General features: G+C 33.8%; 1 long non-coding RNA gene and 1 pseudogene across 14 annotated transcripts; one reads left to right on the top strand and one right to left on the bottom strand.

Annotated features, from left to right (window-relative positions):
- Window positions 1–14,569: 14,569 nt before the first annotated feature.
- Window positions 14,570–19,770, bottom strand: LOC132051592 (uncharacterized). 14 transcript variants are annotated; one of them, XR_009413775.1, is made up of 7 exons: window positions 19,517–19,770; window positions 18,530–19,158; window positions 18,364–18,405; window positions 17,895–18,292; window positions 17,241–17,339; window positions 16,717–16,833; window positions 14,570–15,383 (listed from the first exon to the last, which is right to left on the bottom strand). It is a non-coding gene; the product is annotated as an uncharacterized LOC132051592 (long non-coding RNA). The 14 variants fall into 14 exon arrangements; XR_009413773.1 differs by having other exon boundaries at window positions 14,572–15,383; window positions 17,895–18,681; window positions 18,763–18,843; window positions 18,968–19,158; XR_009413766.1 differs by having other exon boundaries at window positions 14,571–15,383; window positions 18,364–19,158.
- LOC132054980 (U6 spliceosomal RNA) lies at window positions 15,994–16,103 on the top strand (annotated as a pseudogene).
- Window positions 19,771–21,210: the final 1,440 nt, after the last annotated feature.

Below are 21,210 nucleotides of genomic sequence, written 5' to 3'. Positions count from 1 at the left end.
CTTTGGATTGTGGCATTAATTCCTTTCTCTGTCTCAGGTTTTCGAAAGCTGAGGCAGTAGAGAAGTAACCATCCTTTGTCAGTGTCCAAATTGCTTTGTCTCTGTTGTTGTGGTGGATGCTTTGTCGTAAGATTTCATCCACTGCTTGTTGTGGCAGCACTTCTAACAATTTTGTTTGGTCCCATTCCCCTTCTCGGATGTATTCATTTACCTTATTGTTGCCTGGTTTCATGGTGTGATTTACCAACTGGTGAAGAGGGCCAAAGGCTGACCAAGTGTCCCACCAAAACAGCACATTACCGTCACCAATCCTCCATAGAATATTCTCCTCTGCCTCTGTTCTAATGTTCAGCAGGGTTCTCCAAGCATTGGAGTCTTTGGAGTTTATCTTTTTAGAAATAGGATTAGCTCTGGGGCAGTACTTTGCAGTAAGGAACCTAGCCCAAAGACTGTTGCTGGTTCTAAACCTCCACCATCTTTTGGTGGCAAAGGCCTTACAAATATCCTTTAGCCTTTTGACACCAACTCCACCTTCTTCATACGGGTAGGACATATTGTCCCATGAGCTCCAATGGTATTTGTTCTTCTCCTCCTTCTTTCCCCAGAAGAAGTTGGAAAAGTATATTTCAATTTGTTTCATCACCGTGACAGGTGGATCTAATGCTGCCATGAGGTATAAAGTTTGAGACTGCAGAATGTGCTTAAGGATAATAGCTTTACCTCCAGTTGAGATCATGTTACCTTGCCAACCACTCGCTTTGTTTAAGACCTTTGTCGCCATGTCAGAGAAAAGGCTGCAAGTTTTTCTTCCTGTGTAAATGGGGCATCCCAGGTACGTGAAAGGAAGCCTGGCATGTTGGTACCCCGTCCATCTGTGAAGTTTCCTAATTTTTCTTCTGCTCTGAATCCCATATGTGTAGAAGTTGGTCTTTTCCTTGTTAATCTCTTGGCCCGAAGCATCCTGGTATTTACTTAGAACTTTCATTAAGAGTTTCACTGATTTCCTCTCTCCAGAGCTGAAAAGTATGAGGTCGTCAGCATAGCATAAGTGATTGACTTGTGTTCCATTACTGCTCATGGAAAAACCATTAAAATTAGAGTTCTTTGTTGAGATTGTTCAGTCCCCTGGACAGTACTTCAGCAGCAATAATAAAGAGGGCTGGTGAGAGGGGGTCTCCCTGTTTCAAACCCCTAGATGAATTGAAGAAACCAAACCTAGTACCATTGATGATGATTGAGTACCAATTGTTGGAGACCAGCCTGTGTATTCCTCCAATTACCCATTCGGAGAACCCCATTTTCCTTAAAACATTCATCAAGAAATCCCAAGACAGTCTATCGTAGGCTTTAGACATGTCTAGTTTGATTACTAAGTTACCTCCCTTGTTGCTTTTCTTCATACCATGAATGATTTCTTGAGCCAAAAGCACATTCTCGGTAATGAGTCTACCTTTGACGAACCCAGCTTGGTTATCAGAAATCAGCTTAGGAAGAATGTGGGCCATTCTCACAGTCCAGATCTTAGAAATAATCTTGTTAGTAACATTACATAAACTAATAGGCCTCATCTGAGAAAAATTAGTAGGTGTTTTTATCTTCGGAATGAGAGCAAGGCAAGTATGGGTATAGAATTTTGTCAAATTGGCCCCATTGAAATAAGCCTGTACAAAGTTGCACAAATCCTCTTTGATCATATCCCAGGTACATTGGTAGAAGTGTGCATTAAAGCCATCGGGTCCTGCAGCACTATTAGGATCAATCGAAAAAACAGCCTGTCTGATTTCTTCTTCATCCGGAGTAACCTCAAGAATGTTGTTATCCTCTTCGGTTATGGCAGGGTCTATCCATCTCAAAATGTTGCCCAGATCATCATCATTTTGGCTGGTGAAAATATCTTTGAAGTGTTCTATAGCAGCTTCTGAAATATCTTGATTTCCTTCCACCCAGTGACCTTGCTTATTCCTGATTCTGTGTATCCTGTTCCTTTTCCTCTTTTGCTTGATAACACTATGGAAGTATTTAGAATTAGTGTCACCCTCCTCAGCCCATTTGATCCTGGCTTTTTGCTTGAGGATTGATTCCTCTTTATTAAGCCATAGCATATATTCAGCCCGAGCTTTGTGTAAGTTTTCTCTGTTCCCATCAGAATCATCTTGTTCATAGGCTTCTTCTAGTAATCTGGTGTTGTCTTCCATCTGTTTAACAGTATCAAATACATTGCCAATGGAATTTCTAGACCATGAGCTTAGCTTATGAGCTAGGGACTTGAGTTTTTGTTGTAGTATCCACATAGCATTTCCTTCATACACATGTTCCCAGGATTCCTGTACAATCGATTGGAAGTCTGGTTGTTGGGACCAGAAATTCAGAAATTTAAAGTACTTGATAGGGTTATCATAGTTGTTGGAACACCTCATGAGAAGAAGGTTATGATCAGACCCATTTTTAGCTTTGTGATCCACTCTTGTGCTATGGAATAGATCAGACCAGTTGTCATTAATAAGTACCCTATCTAGCCTCTTGCTGACCCTGAACCTCCTTCTCCTCCCATTACACCAAGTGAAGGAATTGCCTGTGTAACCAGCATCTACCAGTTCACACTCTTCCAGACAATTAATGAAATCAAGACTTTTACTTAAACTATGCAGGGTCCCTCCTTTTTTCTCCTCAGGAGCTGTAATGGAGTTAAAGTCTCCAAAAACAGTCCAAGGTCCATCCATGGTATTGTGAATTAGCCTCAGGTCATCCCAAAGCTTCCTTCTTCTCCTAGCTTTGGATTTGGCATATACCACTGTGATACCGAACTGTTCAGGAAAATTTATCTTGTTGCACTTGAAAGTCAATTGTTGCTTTTTGTTGGAGATCACATTACAAATTATATCGCTATTCCGTAAAACACCAAATCTTGCTGTTGACATTGGCAGTAGCATGATCGAAACCAAAAAATAGCCTATACCATTCTATTTGAGTGGCAGCTAAGAATGGTTCTTGCAATGCCACAAAATCTATTTTGTGCAACCTGATTAATTTTAGTAGTCTCTCAGATGCTTTTTTTGAGATCATTCCCCTAATATTCCATATTATGATGTTAATCATAAGGAGTTTTTGGGGTGTGACGGAACCTTAAAATTGGATGCTAGAAGAGGTCTGATCAGACCCCCACTTTTGCTTTTTCTTGATGTTCCTTTGTCCTCTTGGAGACAAACCTTGTGTCGAGACAACTTTGCTGATTTCTTTAGCTACCGGTTCTTCCTCTTGTTGACTGATACAAGCAAAGGTTTTGGCGTAGTATTCTACCACTTCCTCATCTGAGGATTCGTCTTCCATCTCATCGTCTGATGAATCTGAAACTCTGTCCTCCAGTTCCTCTTCAGATGAGTTTTCTTTCCCTCCTTCCCTAATACTGTTGATGTTCTGCTGTAAATCTGGACCATGTCTGTGGCTGGTGTTATGGTCTACTAACATTTCGACAGGACCTAAGTCCACAACCATCTGGCCACTCATTTCAGGTATACTTTCCTGATTTTTGATAAGAAGAGGTCCTGAATTACTGTGTTGGTCCTCTTGCTGTATTGGGTTGTCCTTGACAGTGATATATTTGGCCTTTGTATTTCCCTTTTTTTTCCTGTTCTTGTTAACCTTGCCCTTAATAGTATTGTTGGCATCTTCCTCTTTGTTGTTGTCTTTTTTGTTGCCCTTTCTGCTTCTTCCTTCAGGGGTCTGTTTCAGCCTTTGTTTAGCCCATACTAACTCTTTCAAGAAATTACTGGCCTTTGCTTGTTTTATGTTGGTCTTGGGAGTCTTGTTGATCCTTCTGGTCTCGTTATCCTCCTGTTTTTCTTGATCATCATCTGCATTTATTTGTGTTTGAACTTGTTCTGATGTAGGTTTGATCTGAGTTTGCTCTGGTGCTAATCTGATGTGATTAGCTTGGTTCATACCAGTTGAAGTGCCTCCCTGTTCTATGTTGTGCTTTTTGCCTTCGTTCCCCTGATTACTCTTATCCTGGACTTTGTTTTGTTGTTGTCTGTTTGTGTTGTTCTTTTTCTTTTTGCTCTTGACTTCTGTGAAACCATCACCATCCTCCTGTTTTTCGTATTCCTCTTGGTCATAATTTTGCTTGGCCTTGTTTCTGTCGAGTTGCTTGCTGGATTGCTGTTTTTTTTTGTTGCCTTTGTTTTCGTGATCATTATCAAGATCCTTCTGTCCTTTCTTTCTGGCCTCTACCTTGCATCTAGAAATATCATGTCCCTGCATTTTACATGTTCTGCAGAATGCTGGGACTCCTTCATATTCCAATTTTTGCTCATAGCCTTTTCTTCCAATCCCATCACCTTCTAAACCCACCCAAATAGAGTCCAGCAGAGGTTTCATCAAGTCGACCTCCACTCTTACTTTGGCCAAATGTGGTCTCGTTTTCCCTAATGTGGCAGCATCTTCCTTCAAAGGGGTTCCAACTGGAATAAGAATTTGGCTGAGGTATTCCCATTTGAATAGATGGTATTTCAGCCCTGGAAGCAGTACCCAAACAGGAGCCAAAGACGTCTCCTCCGTCGGGTCAAAATCTGGAGTCCATTTGAAAATTCTCATAAGCGATCCCCCAACTTCCATGAATTTTTTGAAATAAGCTCTATTGAAGTCAGCTTCATTGAAAAGATCTATGAAAACATGTCTGTAGTCGTAAGCCCCTAATCTTAATTTCCCTTTGAGAGGTATTTGCTCAAGAAATTTTGACCTCACAATGTCGATTTGGGGCCTTCCCGTTGTGAATTTTCCAACCAGAGTGAATTTGCATTCTTTTGTCATAGTACCGTAATAATCATTGGCATTAAAGAGTACCGCAGTCTTACCATTGTGCGCGGTGTAGTTTGCAGTCACTGGCGCCGGAATCTTGTCAGTATCGGAGCTAGATGCGCCAGTGAAGGCGTCTATGTAAGAGGTTTTTTGGATCGATTGCCTCCGGTACCATCGCCGCCTTAATAGGGTCCTTAGGCTGTGCTATACGCGCTATTTCAGCGGCTATTGGAGGCTCCATGTGGAGGCGCGTTATGAGGACGCGCTTATCTTCGACCCAGATGGGTCAAATAGTGGCCGTTAGATGGTTAACGGGCAATTTAGTACGGAGAGGATTATTTTTAGAGAGAGAATAATTTTAACTTGAATTTTGGAATCTTTCGCATCTTCCATTTTTCGGTTAATATATCGTCTGCATAGCATAGTTTTTAGCATTAATTAGCCACTAAAATATCTGGTAATATATTTGCATAATATCAATATGTCCTTGCCTTGTGAATTTTGAAAGAGTCAATTTTTGGTTAAAGGGTGTAGAAGTCGGTATATAAGTTTAGGACCACATCAATGGGTAGGATATAATATCTCAAATAACAGAAAAGTTGAAACTTAATTAGGATTTGAAGTACTCCATGATTTGTACTACAAAGTAGGAGTGTACAAAGTAAACCGATAAATCGAGTCAAACCGAGAAAAAAAACCCGACTAGTGGTTTGGTTCGACTTGGTTTGGTGTTGGAAAAAAAAAAACCGACTATAATTGGTTTGGTTTGGTTTTAGCTAAAAAAAGTCAAACCGAACCAAACCAACCTGACATTACATGTATTCAATTTTTAAAACATTTTATACATAAAAAAATTTATTTGTAATGTAATTTATAAATATTTCTTAATTTTTTTTTTATAGTTTTTCATCTATTATCATATTATTCAAGCTTGAACTTAGGATTTTGAATATGAATAAGTTTTATATCCTATGGATGTTAATAACTTATATAAAGTCCAAACCAAAACCAACTCAACACTAATACTAACAAAAGAATTTCAATTTACCCATAGAAATAACAATAATGTTGGATATCTATTCTTTAGTTTTGCATAATTGGTTTAGAGAGTGAAAATACAGAACTTAAGTTTTTTTTCTTGTCATGTAATTAATACTTATTAGCCGTACTTATTTTAGCATGACTTATTATTTTTAGATTATGGTCATTTTCTTTATAGCTTATTAATTAGCAATATTCATTTTAACCGATTTTATTATCTTTTTGTTGAATATTTTAATACAATGTCTTCACTCATCTCACATTTGTTGTTATTTTCTTAAGAAACACCTTATTACATAGTTGTATCTTACTAGGACTAAAGAAATATTTGACGTAAAAGTTATATGTTTTGTATCAAGATTATTCCGAAAAAAAACCCGAATAACCCAAGAAAACCGAATAACCCGAGGTTAAAAAATCCGAATTTTATTGGTTTGGTTTGGTGTATAAATTTAAAAACCTGACGCAATTGGTTTGGTTTGGTGTTTAAGAAATCCGAACCAACCCGGTCCATGTATACCCCTACTACAAAGTTGTAAATATACAAATTTATTCAACATATAACTATCGTTGAAGTATCCGTACACATGGCTAGTGGCTCTCTTGCTCAAGGAATGAAAATATTGGATATTAATATTTGGAAGAAATACAATAAACAAACTAATAAATCAAATTTCAAGTTTGTGAGAAAGACTTCATGTGATTAAGGAAATTATGATGCTTGTAGGAAAATAAACAAATCTACCTTCAAGTAAAGAGTTGTTGCAAAATCTTTCTAATTACTCTTACGTTCTCCATTCTAGAATAAAATGACTATTGTATATTTACTCCATAGTCTGACTCTGAAAACCAAAAGAACTGAACCACAAAAATCACAATTGTGATCAGCAGGTGTATAGATGTAGCTTGTTCAAAGCAAATACCTTCAATAAAAATATGAGCCCGTTTAAGGTGTTCCTTTCCTTATAGAATTAGTATAGTCACTTTAAACTTCACCATTAGTAGGAGACTAATTCTAAAATAGCTAAAAGGTCGGAAGTTGATTAAACTTAGAAGTTCACGGAATCACATTAGAAAAGTTTTAATGTTACAATTTAATCTAGTATGAAATTATTTTATTAAGATATGATTTAGTTTTAAAGAGTATAAAAGTCATTCAATATTTGAAGGATATTTTGGTCAACCAACATTTCTATTCATGCGTTTAAAATAATATATTCGCACGTTAATACCATGTCAATTATTAGCAAGTGTTTTGAAGCAAAAGACCCCTTTGTAAAATATCAGAATTATAATTAGATAATAATTTAAAGTGAATTTGCATAGTAACTATATAGGAAGACTTGTCCTAAAAGTCATTATGGATCATAGTGTTTCAATCCTACTGAGTTTAGTCCAAAATGCGGACACTGCATCATACACTTTGCAAATAAATTTAACACATCGTGTACTTCGATTAATGCATAAAATATGTAATGTATCAATGATACCATATTGACATACTTACTTTACTGTTTGCAGGTATCTTCGTAGGTTGAAAAATAATGCCAAAAATAAGAATAGAGTTGAAGGTTCTATATGCAATGCATATTTGGTTGAAGAAGCATCATCGTTTTGTGCGCACTACTTTAAGTCACACATTTCGACAAGGCATAGGAAAGTGCCACGAAATTCAGATGATGGTGGGGTTGGAGAGGACCATCCCGGAATGCTTTCTGTTTTCAAGCATGCTGGTAAGGGCTTTTGTAAGAAGAAAAAAAGGAGGTTAGATGATAAAGAATATCATGCAGCTCGCACATATATTCTGTTGAATTGTGATGAAGTAAAACCATATATAAAGTAAGTTAATTATGATTCAAATATCAATATCATTTAAATTTGATATTGTTAAACTAACTTAGCTTTCTTTCCTCAGAATTTATGAAGATACCTTGAGACAAATTCAACCATATATTGAAGATAGCGAGATTGATGCTAAACTTGAAACAGAGTTTGCATCCCGGTTTGAGAAATACGTAAGTATTAATATATCTAAATAATTTTTTTTTGTTCATAAAATATAATCGTAATGCATGCTTTATTACTTATAATGTCAATAGGCACGTGATCCTTCATCCGAGATTAGCAATCAAATCATGAAGGATCTTGCAGAAGGGCCTTTGCATAAAGTTCAACCCTTTAATGGATATGTCGTAAATGGTTACAGATTTCACACTGAAGAACACGGTTCAAGTAAAGCTACAATGAATAGTGGTGTATGCATCAAAGGCTCTAGCCACAGTGCAAACGATATCGATTACTATGGTCGGTTGATAGAGATTTTGCAGTTAGAATATCATGCATTACCATTTAAGCGAACCGTGTTATTTAAATGTTCTTGGTTTGATCCACACACACACACACACACACACACACACACAGTACATCCACAAAAGATAACCTTGTTGAAGTTAACAGAAGAAGGACCTTTAACAAATATGAACCATTTATTATGGCTGTGCAAGCTACTCAAGTGTATCTTGAAACCTATCCTACTCTGAAGAGGACAGTGAATGAATGGTTAGTTGTTTGCAAGATAAAGGCACGCTATGTTGTAGAAGTTCCAAACACAGCAAAACAACCTCATACACTGAATGATCCAGCTTTTCAAGAGGATGATAGTCAAGTGCATGAAATTGATATTAATGTAGACGAGACACCTCATACGCTAAATAGTCCAAATGGTGTGCTCATTGACATGGAGGAGGAGGAGGAGGAAGAGGAGGAGGAGGAGGATGACGACGACGAGGAAGATGAGGATAATGATGAGGATGAGGATGATGAGGAAGGGGAAGAAGAAAGTGAATAAATTAATGTCACATGAAGTTTTAATAGTTTGTGTTTTTTGATGAATCTAGTGTTGAATCTACTGTTTCATGAGTTTGGTCGTAAGTTAAGCTATTATTACCGTAGAAATGGACTAATATAATTTGAGATCTCGTTGCTTTATTTTTCAGAACTAATTTGTTGCAATTGTTAAGCTTTATTATGTTTCGAATTATATTTAATGACCTATTTTGTTTTTACTCAAAGTTGTGCAAGACATAGGTAACTGGCATTTAAGAATATGAGTGATTTGCCACCATCAGTTCCTTGTACTTCTAGTACTTCAGATGTCTCTATTGGGTCTACTACCGGCTCATCGAGATCTAGTCGGTTGGTCATATCAGTTGTGGGGGAAAGGTAAGAAAATATATTTCTGTATAAATGGTTTAACTTTTAAAAATATAAATATCATGAAATGTGTTATTTATTTATTTTCTATTTTGTTTTAGGTTCGTTCCTAATGGTCATTCTAACTCGAAGACCATCACAGAAACATTCAAGGAACGACAAGATGCTACTGGTTACTCATGGAAGGATGTCAGTCCATCCACTCGTAAATTCTATTGGCATGAATTTATGGTAAGTCTTGCTTTATTTTTAAAAACTTATAACTAATTTTTTGGCATGTCCATATGTGTTTATGTAACTAATCAATTTTTTTTCCAGAAATTATATCAGTGGAACCCTTCCGAGAATGTCATAATGGAACACACCTGGGGTAAAGTGGCATCCATCTTATACTCTAAGAAACTGTACCTTTGGCGAAAAGGTCCCAGGCCTACTTTTGTTCCACAAGATGTATGGGATAGCTGGAAGATATATTGGGCATCGGAGAAGTGGCTGGACAAATCTCGTATCGCCACTCAGAATCGATACAGTGAAGCTGGTGGTCCAGGCACCGGTCCAAGCAAGCATACTGGTGGTTCTAGGTCAACAGTGGAGCATACTATAAAATTGGTATCGAATTTAACATGTTAATAGAGTAATTCTCTAACCTTATTTCTACTTCAAAATTAAACTTTATTTTTAATACTAGAACTACGTCGTCCAGCAAATTCATGGGATGTATTTCAAAAGCTGCACAAAAGAAAGGATGGCAGCTTTGTTGACACCAAGTCTAAGAGCATTAATGTAAGTTTCTTTGTAATACTTTATTTTCAGAGTTGTTTGTTAGAGAGATTACTAAATCTATATCTATTGCATTTGCATTTGCTTATACTTCAACCTACTATAATATATGACTTCTCTTGCTAGTTATTGTTTGCTGGAGAATCAGTTTGTTATTTCGAGTTTATCCTGTGATAGAAGATACAATTATCGTTGCTTTAAGAACACAATAGTATTACTTCGAGCAAATCTATTTATGTTATTGTTTTGAAAGTCTTAGAGTTAATGCAGTAATATCCATCGTGCTCTCTGAACCCTTTCTTTAGCTAGGGAAATGTTATATGGTATGGTATGAAATTCTACATTAGATGGAAAAATCTTAAGAAATTTTAAGTTTAATGAAATGTTTGTATGGTATGGCAGTAGTCTAGTAGCTAGAAAAATCTAATAGATCTCTTCCAAGTGGGTTGAGGTATAAGAAAATGCAATTATTATCTTTTCCAAGCATCTTTAATCCATCTACATCTATTGGCGCATCTACTAAATAGAGCAGTACGTTAAGGGTGGTGGGTGTGCCTTTCCCTGATGGCAACAGCTTTTTATACCTACTCGGTGTTGAGTTTATGTTAAGACTCTTTCTAGAAGATTATCCTTTGGTTTACACACTGGATATGTTGGTTTTAAGCTGGTGTCATCATATAAAGTACTCGTATGTCCTAGACTATTTTAGGCTAGTTTGAGCCTTAGTGTGGATTTAAGATGTTAGGATTTCATGAAATGACTTTCCTATAATTCATCTCCCTTCAATGTTGATTGAGTTGGTATCTACCTGAAAAGTCAAAACCTGGTAACTGGAAGTCTTTGTATTGTGAGATATCCACCTCCAATATAGTGTATGCATTTAGGTCTCTCCTTTAAGTCGCTTTGATTCACTGGTGAAAGATAAGATCCATTTTTAAATTAACTTTAGTTTGTAAAGTCGTTTGAAGTCTGGAGCCTTTACCTATATAAAGAGATATTTCGCTTCTTTGTAATGAGCTGATTTAGTTATATCATATAAAAATGTTCTTTCTATACTTCATGATCCATTAGAATAGTTTTTTAGTTCCTTGTAATCTCTTACAGCCAGGTTACATTTATCTACTGCTTTAAGTCATTAGCTATGCTCTAGAGTTCCCTCTTAGTGAGGTGTATATCAGAAAAATGCAAGCTCATGCAAGTCTTGATCTTCTTCTACGGTATTTGTTGGTTGTGTTGTTTCATTTCATTCTGCCAAGGTCTGCAGCTGGTAAATGCATGTTACTGTTTGATTAAAGTAGTATTTAGAAGTTGATCATTAGCAGATTATTATGCATTGTCTTAGATGTTCAAATATGGGGTTTGTTTGAAAAGAAATGGAATTGAGTTTTTAAATTTTTATCTAGGTTTAGATCCCATGTATTTCAATTTCTTGCTGGTGGTAGTTCAAAACTCACTTGGGTTAGGAAATTACGAGGTAATGTTTAATGAAAAACATTAACCGACCCCAACTTGTTTGGGACTGAGGCTTTATTTGTTTTTGGTTGTGTTGATTGATAATGAGAATTGCAATGCGTTTAATTTGTAAATAGTAATTACCTGTTGAAGGCTTTTGTTTTCCGGCATTGTGGAGGTTGTATCTTTCATAAATTGAGCAGGAATATAATCTTTAGTTGCTGATTAAGGATTTATCTTTGTTACGAGCGAGCTGTATTAACTGTATATATTTGTGGAAAGCTTGGGTCTCTAGTGACTGATTATTTGGGGATTTTCAGGATAAAATGGAGGCTGTGGTGGCTGCTGCTATTTCGAGCTCATCGGATATGGTGTTAGCAGTGCTAGAACTCGATGTAAATCGCCTATACTTGGATGTCGTGGGTGGAGAGAAAAACGACGTGTGTATGGATTGGGATCTCAAGGTTTGACTATGTACGAAGACCAAAATTCCGCCACTTCACGCAATTTATCTCGCGGTGATCGATCGTATTGCTCAAGAGCGCATCAAACTGCTTGAGGAAGAGATGTTGCGTATGAGAGAAAATCAAGAGAGGATTCTTCAAGAGCGTGTAGAGGCGGAGGTGCAACAACGCGTAGCGCGGGAGGTCTTGCTTTTGAGGCAACAAAGTGATGATCGGTTTAAGTCTATGGAGGAGCGATGGACCCGTATGATGAGCGAGATGGCGTTATCTTCTCGCTCATGATCTGGTGATCCTGCTCTTCAAATGCTGAAGTGTTTAACATTTTCATACTTTAATTACTTGGATTCTTTAAGTGGTTGTTTTTAATGTTGTTAGACTTACCAAATGCTTAAGTGTTTTAACATTTTCGGACTTTAGTTACTTGGATTCTAAGTGTTGTTTTTAGTGTTGTTAGACTTTCGCAATTGGATGCTTCGTAAGTTTTTAAATATTTGTAGACTTTTGCTTATTGAAGTTGGGTTTTAGCATATTTTACCTTCATGCTTTTGTATTATTAATTTAATATTATGTTTTGGTGATTAAATTTTATGCTTTTAGCGAATTTACTATATATATTGAACAATATTATAAAACTCACAAATATTGTGTAGTTATTATTAATTAAATCTAAAAGTTTAAATTAAATTTGTGACGGATTTAGTTTGTCATAATTTATCCTAAATCTGTCACTAATATGGCTGCCAGAGTAAATTTGTGACAAAATATTGTGTCACAATTAATTTGTGACAAAATATTCCGTCACAAATGCGGTGACTAAATTTAAAAGTTTATCACGGAAACAATTCTGTCACTATTTTGTCACGGAACAATCCGTCAAAAATCTGTCTCTATTTTGTGACGGATTTTAGCCAAATACAAGGCTCTATATTGTCACGGATAGGTCTGTCACAATGCTGTCACAAAAAATTGTGACGGAACTTTAATCTGTCACAGTGAGTTTATGACTAGAGGTTTTGGGACGTCCCATTTTTTGGCACAAATCCGTCACAATCAATGATTTGTGATGGATTTGTGACGGATTTGTCCATCACAAATTTGTCATTTTCTTGTAGTTAATTCAATTTTGCAACTTGAATATTGTAATAGAAGTTGAGAAATTAAAATAAAAACTAACTGAAAAAAAATTATTATTTGCGAATATCCAAAAAGAAAGAGAAGGAACAAATATGTTAGTTACTCATGAATTCAATAAATTTAAACCAAATCAAAGTTTAATTCACCTATCACATAAAATTTACATTGACCAAGTTCCATTTACAGACTAATATTATTGTATTGCCAATAATAGTGATCTATATCTCAAATTCAAGATGGGGTTTTTAAAATCTTGCTAAATAATATAGTCATTATTTACTCAAATTCAAACAAAACAAAACTCAAACTTTGTCCAAATGAAAGTAACAACTTATAACTTGGGAAGGAGCGGGTATATATTTAACATAACTAGTTAATTTGGCCGCGCTTCGCGCCTTAAGAAAACATGTCATCAAAATTTAAAATAGTTAAATATCAAAATATTTTAAAACATGTCATTATATTGAAGTTTAAAATAGTAAATCTGAAAATATTTATAAACTGGAAGTCCAAAAAGTTATTTTCGATCTTCAAATTCTAACAGAATAATATCGATGACACTATCTTTTTTTCTTCTTTAATAAGCATGTAAAGAAAGAAAACTATCAAGAAATTTTTATCTCTTTATACGCATAAGTGTATAAATCTAAAGACATGGAATTTTCACTATGTACATTTGGCAAATGTATACAGGCATGAAAGTTTTCCTTCATTAATTAATTTTTTGTGCTTTCATAATATTTTTCTAACTTAAATTAAAATCTAATGAAAAACTAAAAAATAAAGAAGAATGAAATTTAAAAAGAGCAAAGTTGAATCCATCTACATGAAATCCACAAAATCAAGGAGTAGAATGTATATTTCTTCTCTAATTTTTCCATTTATTTTCTTAATTCCTTTTCCTATTTAAGCTTTTCTTTGGGTTTTCTCATTTTGAAGTATCATGATCAGTTCAGAAATATCTTTCCATTCACTTAGCGTTCACTTACTTGAATAAATTTTCACATTAGAATCATTAAAAAGAAATAAAAATAACATATCCAAGAAAAAAGACAGTAAGAAAGAAAAAAGTACACGAAAAATGAAAGAAAAAGAAAGAAAAGTAGCTAGGTAAAAAATTAAAGAATTAGAAATGAGGGAAGTAACTAAAAGAAGCAACACCACAAGGACCGCAAATATATAATAATCAATGTAGTATAAATTTCTAACTCAACTTATATAAATCATGATTAAGGAATTGCATTCAAAATTATACCACGTTGATTATTATACGTTGAGTAAAAGAAAGTAAGGGGGAAAGAAGAGGAAGAGAGCGAGAGTAATTGAGAAAAAAAAAAAAGGACATGACCCTTGGTTTTTAGCTCAACTAGTATACGTACCCGCGCGATGCGCAGATTGTTTCAAAGAAAAAAAGAGCGTAAAGACATAATTGTAACAATCTTATCTTTAAGTTCTGATCATCTTCAATAGTGCTAACTGAACATAAGCGTACTATCTTAAACAATATATATTTAGGTATATCATAATTAATTGTAACAAAAATGTGACTAAAGAACTTTATTAAAGCATAATAATTTTCATGGGTGAATTACATTTTAGCATCAAAATTTGATGTCAAAGTAATGGTAACTCACTTGAATAAGGAGAACGCACAAAGACACAAGCATCATGCACTTACAACCGTCAATGTTGTACTATCCAATCAAATAAATTTATGATCCAACTTCTTGTATTAATTTCTGAAATCTTCTTTATGGCATCGTGCAAAGCGTTACTCTGAACAATACAACTTAGAAAGAAATTTTTATAGTAGCTTGAGGAAGCTAGATACATCTGTAATTTTTACTGTGATATTTAATCCATTACTTACTGACCAAGTAGCTTAAGTAAAGTGATCTTAGTAAATCTAACCTTTTAATTATTTAAGAAAACTTGTTAAAATACAAAAGATGATAACTGCAGTGCTTTCGAAACACTCTTATAATGACCCATTTTTACTAATTCAATAATGCAATATAGAAGCATCAGGCTAAAGGAAATAAAAGAGAAAGTTAGCTAATACATGATAAGCTTCCTAATAGAAACTTCCTTGTAAAAAGCGAAAACATAAGTTGACTGAATTAATATATAATTTGATAATGCCGTGCATTCCGTGGGTACCAAAATTAGCATCATGGGAGTAGATGTTGCAATCCACTACTATTTGTTGTTTTAGAAGCCGTGAACTTTTTTCTAATCTAATGGTGGTACTTCTGGTAATTTCTAACATTAAGCTATTAGGTGGATATAATGGGTGTATTTATCGTTTCAGAGGGGAAAAAAATCCACCTTACTGCAATCCTTGGTCAAAGTACGCATCTTTTTCATGATGTATGGCCTTTGATTATGCTCATTTCTTCTTTTCATCTTTGACTTCTTTAACATATTTAATTGTAAGCATTCTTGAAGCTATAGCCATAGCCATTAGCTCCCGTAAAAGCGACTTGCATCATATGCAATGTAAACCTGCATTAACACAATCAATCTTAAGTTTTAGATCGAGGAAAAGTACTATTTTACACATAAAATCTATATTGTAAAGAAACATCCAAACAAAGATGGTCAGCTGAAAGTATGTGCCACTATACAGGGTTCACTCAAACCACACGGTTTCAATTTCTTTGGAAAAAGATCTACAAATTATGTTGGAGATACTATCAGGATAATAAAATTGAAATATTTTATCTTTAAATATATCTACGAAGAAAATATTTATATTTAAAAGAATATCTATCTCCGACACAAATTCAAATTCTTTTATTAGTAGCAAAATGCATACACTATTGAAAAAAGATTCCTAGTAAATGTACCTTATGTCCACAAAATCATCATGTATATAGCACTTATACTACATTTTTAAAAACTTTTTTTTCCCAAAATTTGAAAAGTCATGTATATTCATCTCCTATTATCGATGCAAATACTTTTTTGTATTACAATTCACTAACTAAAAATAGTAACAATTTTTTTGATATTATCCTGACAATTATGAATTGAGTTATGACAATTTCAAACTATGTCCTGAACATAACCAAATAAGTTGAGTTGTATATGCGTAATTGTAATAACAAAAAATGTCCCTTCGGGGACATCCGATAAATTAATTGAAACGATACAGAGAAGATTAGCATGGCTCCTGCGCAAAGGATGACACGCACAAATTGTAATAAGAAAAATTAACCATTTGAACCGACCCCTAATATATTAACAAAGGTGGAATTCTTTCTTCTTTTTCGATGGTTTTCAATCAAAGAATTTATCGCATCAACATTCTCTCGCAGAAGATATGACATTGTAAAGTACAAATAAGGATAAATATAACAAAAATAAGGATAATTCTAGAGAAAAAAATAAGGATAATTCTAGAGAATTGAGAAATATAAATTAGAATTGTATGCATATTCTGCTTATGCCATCGTAAGCATATTATGTTTATTTTTAGCTTGAAGAATTCCTAAAGGGCCAGCATATTCAGGTCCGATACATTGTTGTATTCCTGCAGATATTCTCTTTCTAACCAAACAATTACAAGTTACTATCAAATTTGTAATCTCACAAGCTAACAACTACTTTTATGCTAATGAAGACAAAATAGAAAAATTAGCAATACGTGTCTTTTCTTATCTTTTCCTTTACAAGGTGTGTATTGTTTCTCATTAGTATAAGATGGAATCACCTCTCAGTCATGCACTACTACTCGTTGCAAGTTTCTTCTTGTGATATTCCATGTCCAAGTGTTCTTGAAGTTGGATTTCATATGAGAAGTTGCAAAGTCTTCTTGAGGGGTAGAGAAGAGTACCAATGAGATATTTGAATTTTGAATGCTTGAAATCATTCTCAGTTTATGCTGTTGTTCCTTTTTCTCCTTACCTCAACCACTGGTGTTCCTTTTTCTCCATGATTTACCTTCTTCTGCCTTCACAAAAACACCAATCAAAGCATGCAAGCAATAGGTACATTTTTAAAACAATTTTAGAAGTACCAAGTGTCAACCATATAAAATTGAATGTTGGCGCTCTCATTTCAATTCATATATCTTTCTTTTCCTTCTTTATTTTTGTCACTTTCTAGTAACCATGAGGAAGGAAAGTTTAGATTGAGTAAGAACCATTGGCTACGTATATAAAAGAGTACACTCTAGAGAGAATTCATTTACTCTATTTGTTCATTATTATTTATCACTTTTAGTTCCTGCTATATAAACCAAATGAAATTTGAATAACATGTTAGAAGTACTCTTTTTACATGTTGATAAAAGAAACAAAAATTTGGTGTGCCAAAATTTTAAGCAAAAGTGCACAAACAAATTAAGAGGAAGAGTACCTTGTGCTTCATCAAGATAAGCCAATTATATTGATATTCAAAAGAACTTTGAAACCATTTTGAGCATCAAATTCAACACCTGAAAAGTGGAGAATACACCTGGAAGAGAAGAAGTAATGCTCAAGAAGATACGTAGCAACTTTTATGGCTCAAATTTTTAAAAATATCAGAATCAAATAAATATTACCGTTTATATAGGTTTGAATCATATAAATAAATAAAAGACCGAATAAATAAGCATACCTTGATTTGGTGAATTTGACGGAAATAAGGTAAAAGGAAAAATCTATATTCCTTCCACCAAAAATATCAATCAAGATATCAATGTGTGTGCTTCAAGTAAAAAAATAAATAAAGTGATTCGTAAATTGCCGGTAGAAATGTAAACAGATTCTGAAAAATATATTTGAATAATGAAACACCAAAAATAAAACAGAAAGAAAATCAAGTACGTAGCTATGAGAAACGACTATATGTGCAAATCTCCAAAACAACTCACGTAGATGTAAATAATGCAATTCCGTTTTGCAGGCTTGTTCAAAAAACAATAATGAATTACATAAATCAATTACATCCTTTCACTTCTTTCTAGCTTACAGTATCGACTTTGTATTTTACTTCATTTATGTGCATGAGCTTGAAGTAGTTCCTTACTTTGCTATGCGTTTTTCTCGAATCTGAAGACATTGAGAGATTTGATATCTGCAATAAAATATAAAATGTATTATTAATATGCAAAGATTTCACATGAAACAAATATTTAGGAGAAGCATGAACTTATTTTTCATATCAACTTTTAGCAATTCATATGAAAAATTAGTGGGTTACATATTAGAAGCATAGATATATACTAATGATAAAGAGAAGAGGCATGATGAGAAAGTAAAAAAGTTGTGTAGAATGTGGATTGTTTTAAAGAAACACAAAAGATGATGACAATAATTCTGAAGATTACTTATCTTCAAGGCAAAAGAAGAGAATGAAAAGTTGTCGACACTCTACGAAGTGCTAGCTCTAAGTGTCGTTCATTTTTTCAAAAACCACATTAGCACCTGCAATATTATATTGTGAGCAAAAGCTTCATGACGCTTCTTAAATAGGGAGTAACTAAAGGACCACATACCTTTAATTACATAAAGAATATCCAACTAACTGTGTGAGCAGACTGTTTTTTGTTACACATGAATTAGTGGGATTAAATACTGCAGATATATATCACTTTATCGGGAGTTTTGATTTTAACGATTTGTCTCAACCAACCAAGCAAAACAAATGAAAACCTCACTAACCAATAATATTTGAGGGGAACATTATTCGTTAAAGACCATCCTGTGTAGTCTATCAACCATGGCATTTGCTCTTGGCCATGTGGAAGATTAAGAATGACATTGTCTATCAGATACACCAAATGCCTCATTTGGCTGTCTAGTGATCTCATTTTCTGCAAAATATACGCAAGAATTACGAAAATGATTAAAAAAAAATCAGCAATTACCATAACACAGATTTTGAAGACCATCACTTGCATTCCCGGTTTCTGGATTAGGACGGTTGTGTCATCATGGTCACAAAAAAGGCTTCTCGGTCTAGCCGCAATTTCATGCTAACAAATTGCAAACTATATGTTCAGCAAATACATAAGTACTTTTAGGGACATAAAAATCTACAGAAGTCTGCACATGAAAAGGCAGAGCACTCAAAGATATACCAATTCGTTTCTCAATTACCATATCAATTGTCAGTTGATCTCATTCTCCATCTCACGTCATAGCCCATAATGGTGCTTGGTGAGATTCGTTTTTCAGAAAATAGGATAGACGTATGCAACAATTTGAGTTTGAAACTGACCTCTAAAGAAGGAATGACGACGTGAGCTTGAAAACTCAGCTTTGCCTATCCCACATATCTTCGTGTCAAACTATCAGTCCTCGCAAGTTGATAATTTTTTACTAGTTATTAGCTAATTTGAGAAAAACACTATTTTATAATTAAATTGCAGTAGTTGCAGGAAATAGAAGAAGGAAAAACAGAGAAACAAATGGAGAACTAATATCGTTCTATGATAAGAAGTTGATAAAGAAGCTTAACAACATATTTGCTTAGAATCAATGGACAATTCTTTACTTGAATAGGACTTTTATCATATATGTTATATACAAAGGAAAACAAACCTCTATGCTTGAAAGCAAATAGCAGATCATACGATTACTATAGGAAACGTTTGTACTACTTTTTTTTTTCTTTTTTCGAATAGACAGTGGGATTAAGATGTTTACCTCTTTTTAGTTTGAGATTGAAGGCTATTTCTATCGAATAAGTCTCCGTAAATCGCTGCAACAATATAAAAGTTCAAACATGAAAGGAAATTTGAGAAGCCGGATACAGATGGTAAATGGGGCAGTTTCTGTCGATTAAGTCTCTTGTGAACCATTGGAAGTTCATACATGAACAAAAATTGGAGAATCGGGATATACAGATGATAAATGATAAATGAGGCAGTTAGATGAAACGTGAATTTTCCTTTGTGCGTTAAATGTGCTCTTCCTTTTTTTTTTTTTTTTTTGATGCAAATAAAAATGAGATGCAACACTGTAAAATTCTAAGTAACTGTTTGGATGTTCCACTGTTGTCTCGATTTGGTGGAACCAAATTGTTTATGCGCTATTAATATTTTTTTTTTTTTTTGCATTTATTAACTTTACCGCTTGGCAACTTTCAATTATTTTAAAATTTAAATTCAAAACACTAACTAAATTAACTAATTAATAACTAATCTAACTACTCTTTGTCCCAAAACTATCCTGTTTTTAATAATATATAGATATAGATATAGATTTGTCATTGCTAACGTAAAATTAAATCTTCAATTTAATAATTGTAGGATACTTGCTTTTTAACATTGAGGGTGACAGTTACGATTTTTGTAGTAACTAATTTATCTTAAGCTATTTTTGTAAAATATATATATATTATGAACTTTTATTTTGTGGAGTTGATATTATAATAATGAATATTACTCCCTCTGTTTCAATTTATGTAAACCCATTTGACTGGGCAAGCAGTTTAAGAAAGTAGAGAAAACTTTTAAACTTGTGGTGTTAAATGAGTCACATATATTTTGTGTGGCTATAAATCATTGCATAAAGATAAATTGTTTCCAAATTTAGAAAGAGGTCATTCTTTTTTGCACGGACTAATAAGGAAATGAGTTCACATAAATTGAAACAGAGGGAGTATTATACAAAAATAAAAAAGAATATTACAATTATAGTTTGTCAATTATAGTTTTAAGATTTTGAAATATATATGCTTTTAATAGATTGCTTATATGGATATCTATTCTAACAAAAAGCTATTTTTATAATTAAAAATGACTTTTTTTTCCTTTTAAGATAATCGTTTAATAAAAAAAAAAAGTAAACTACTAAACTAACAATATGTCACCTCTTTAGATAGTCTTTTTTAAGAAAGGACTACGATTAGAGAGTAGACTGAAAAATTATAATAAAAGTGGTAGTTCATACCTTGCTTCTGGTGTTGATTATCTTGTATTCCCATTTAGGTGGCTTATATGAACATTATTTTCAAGGCCTTCCCTCATGTTGCATGGTTTCTAAATAATTAGCACCTTAACAAAAAGAGAAACAGTAAAACAACATAAACCATATATAGTGTGAAGAAATTTCTCACAAAACAAACATGTAACACAACTAAAACAAAAAGTTGTAAGTAAAACATGATATAGGACTGTGAATTAAAAAGATAATTCACACCTTAATCTTTATTGGATAGTAAGGATGTAAGAATGATGGTTATCAATCTGTCTGTAACTTGTTCCCGGTACCGTATTTATAAAAGAAAACATGCAAATCACAAACTTGAAAGAAGAATAGAACTAAAGTAGAAAAGAGGAATACTAAACATAAAGATAGACAAAATAGAAACCACATATCAAAAAGATAAATAAAAC

The sequence above is a fragment of the Lycium ferocissimum genome, chromosome 4 (genome assembly GCF_029784015.1).
Source record: "Lycium ferocissimum isolate CSIRO_LF1 chromosome 4, AGI_CSIRO_Lferr_CH_V1, whole genome shotgun sequence".
Taxonomy (NCBI): domain Eukaryota; kingdom Viridiplantae; phylum Streptophyta; class Magnoliopsida; order Solanales; family Solanaceae; genus Lycium; species Lycium ferocissimum.
The sequence above is the reverse complement of the archived record's forward strand: the minus strand, read 5'-3'. Positions and strand labels throughout refer to the sequence as shown.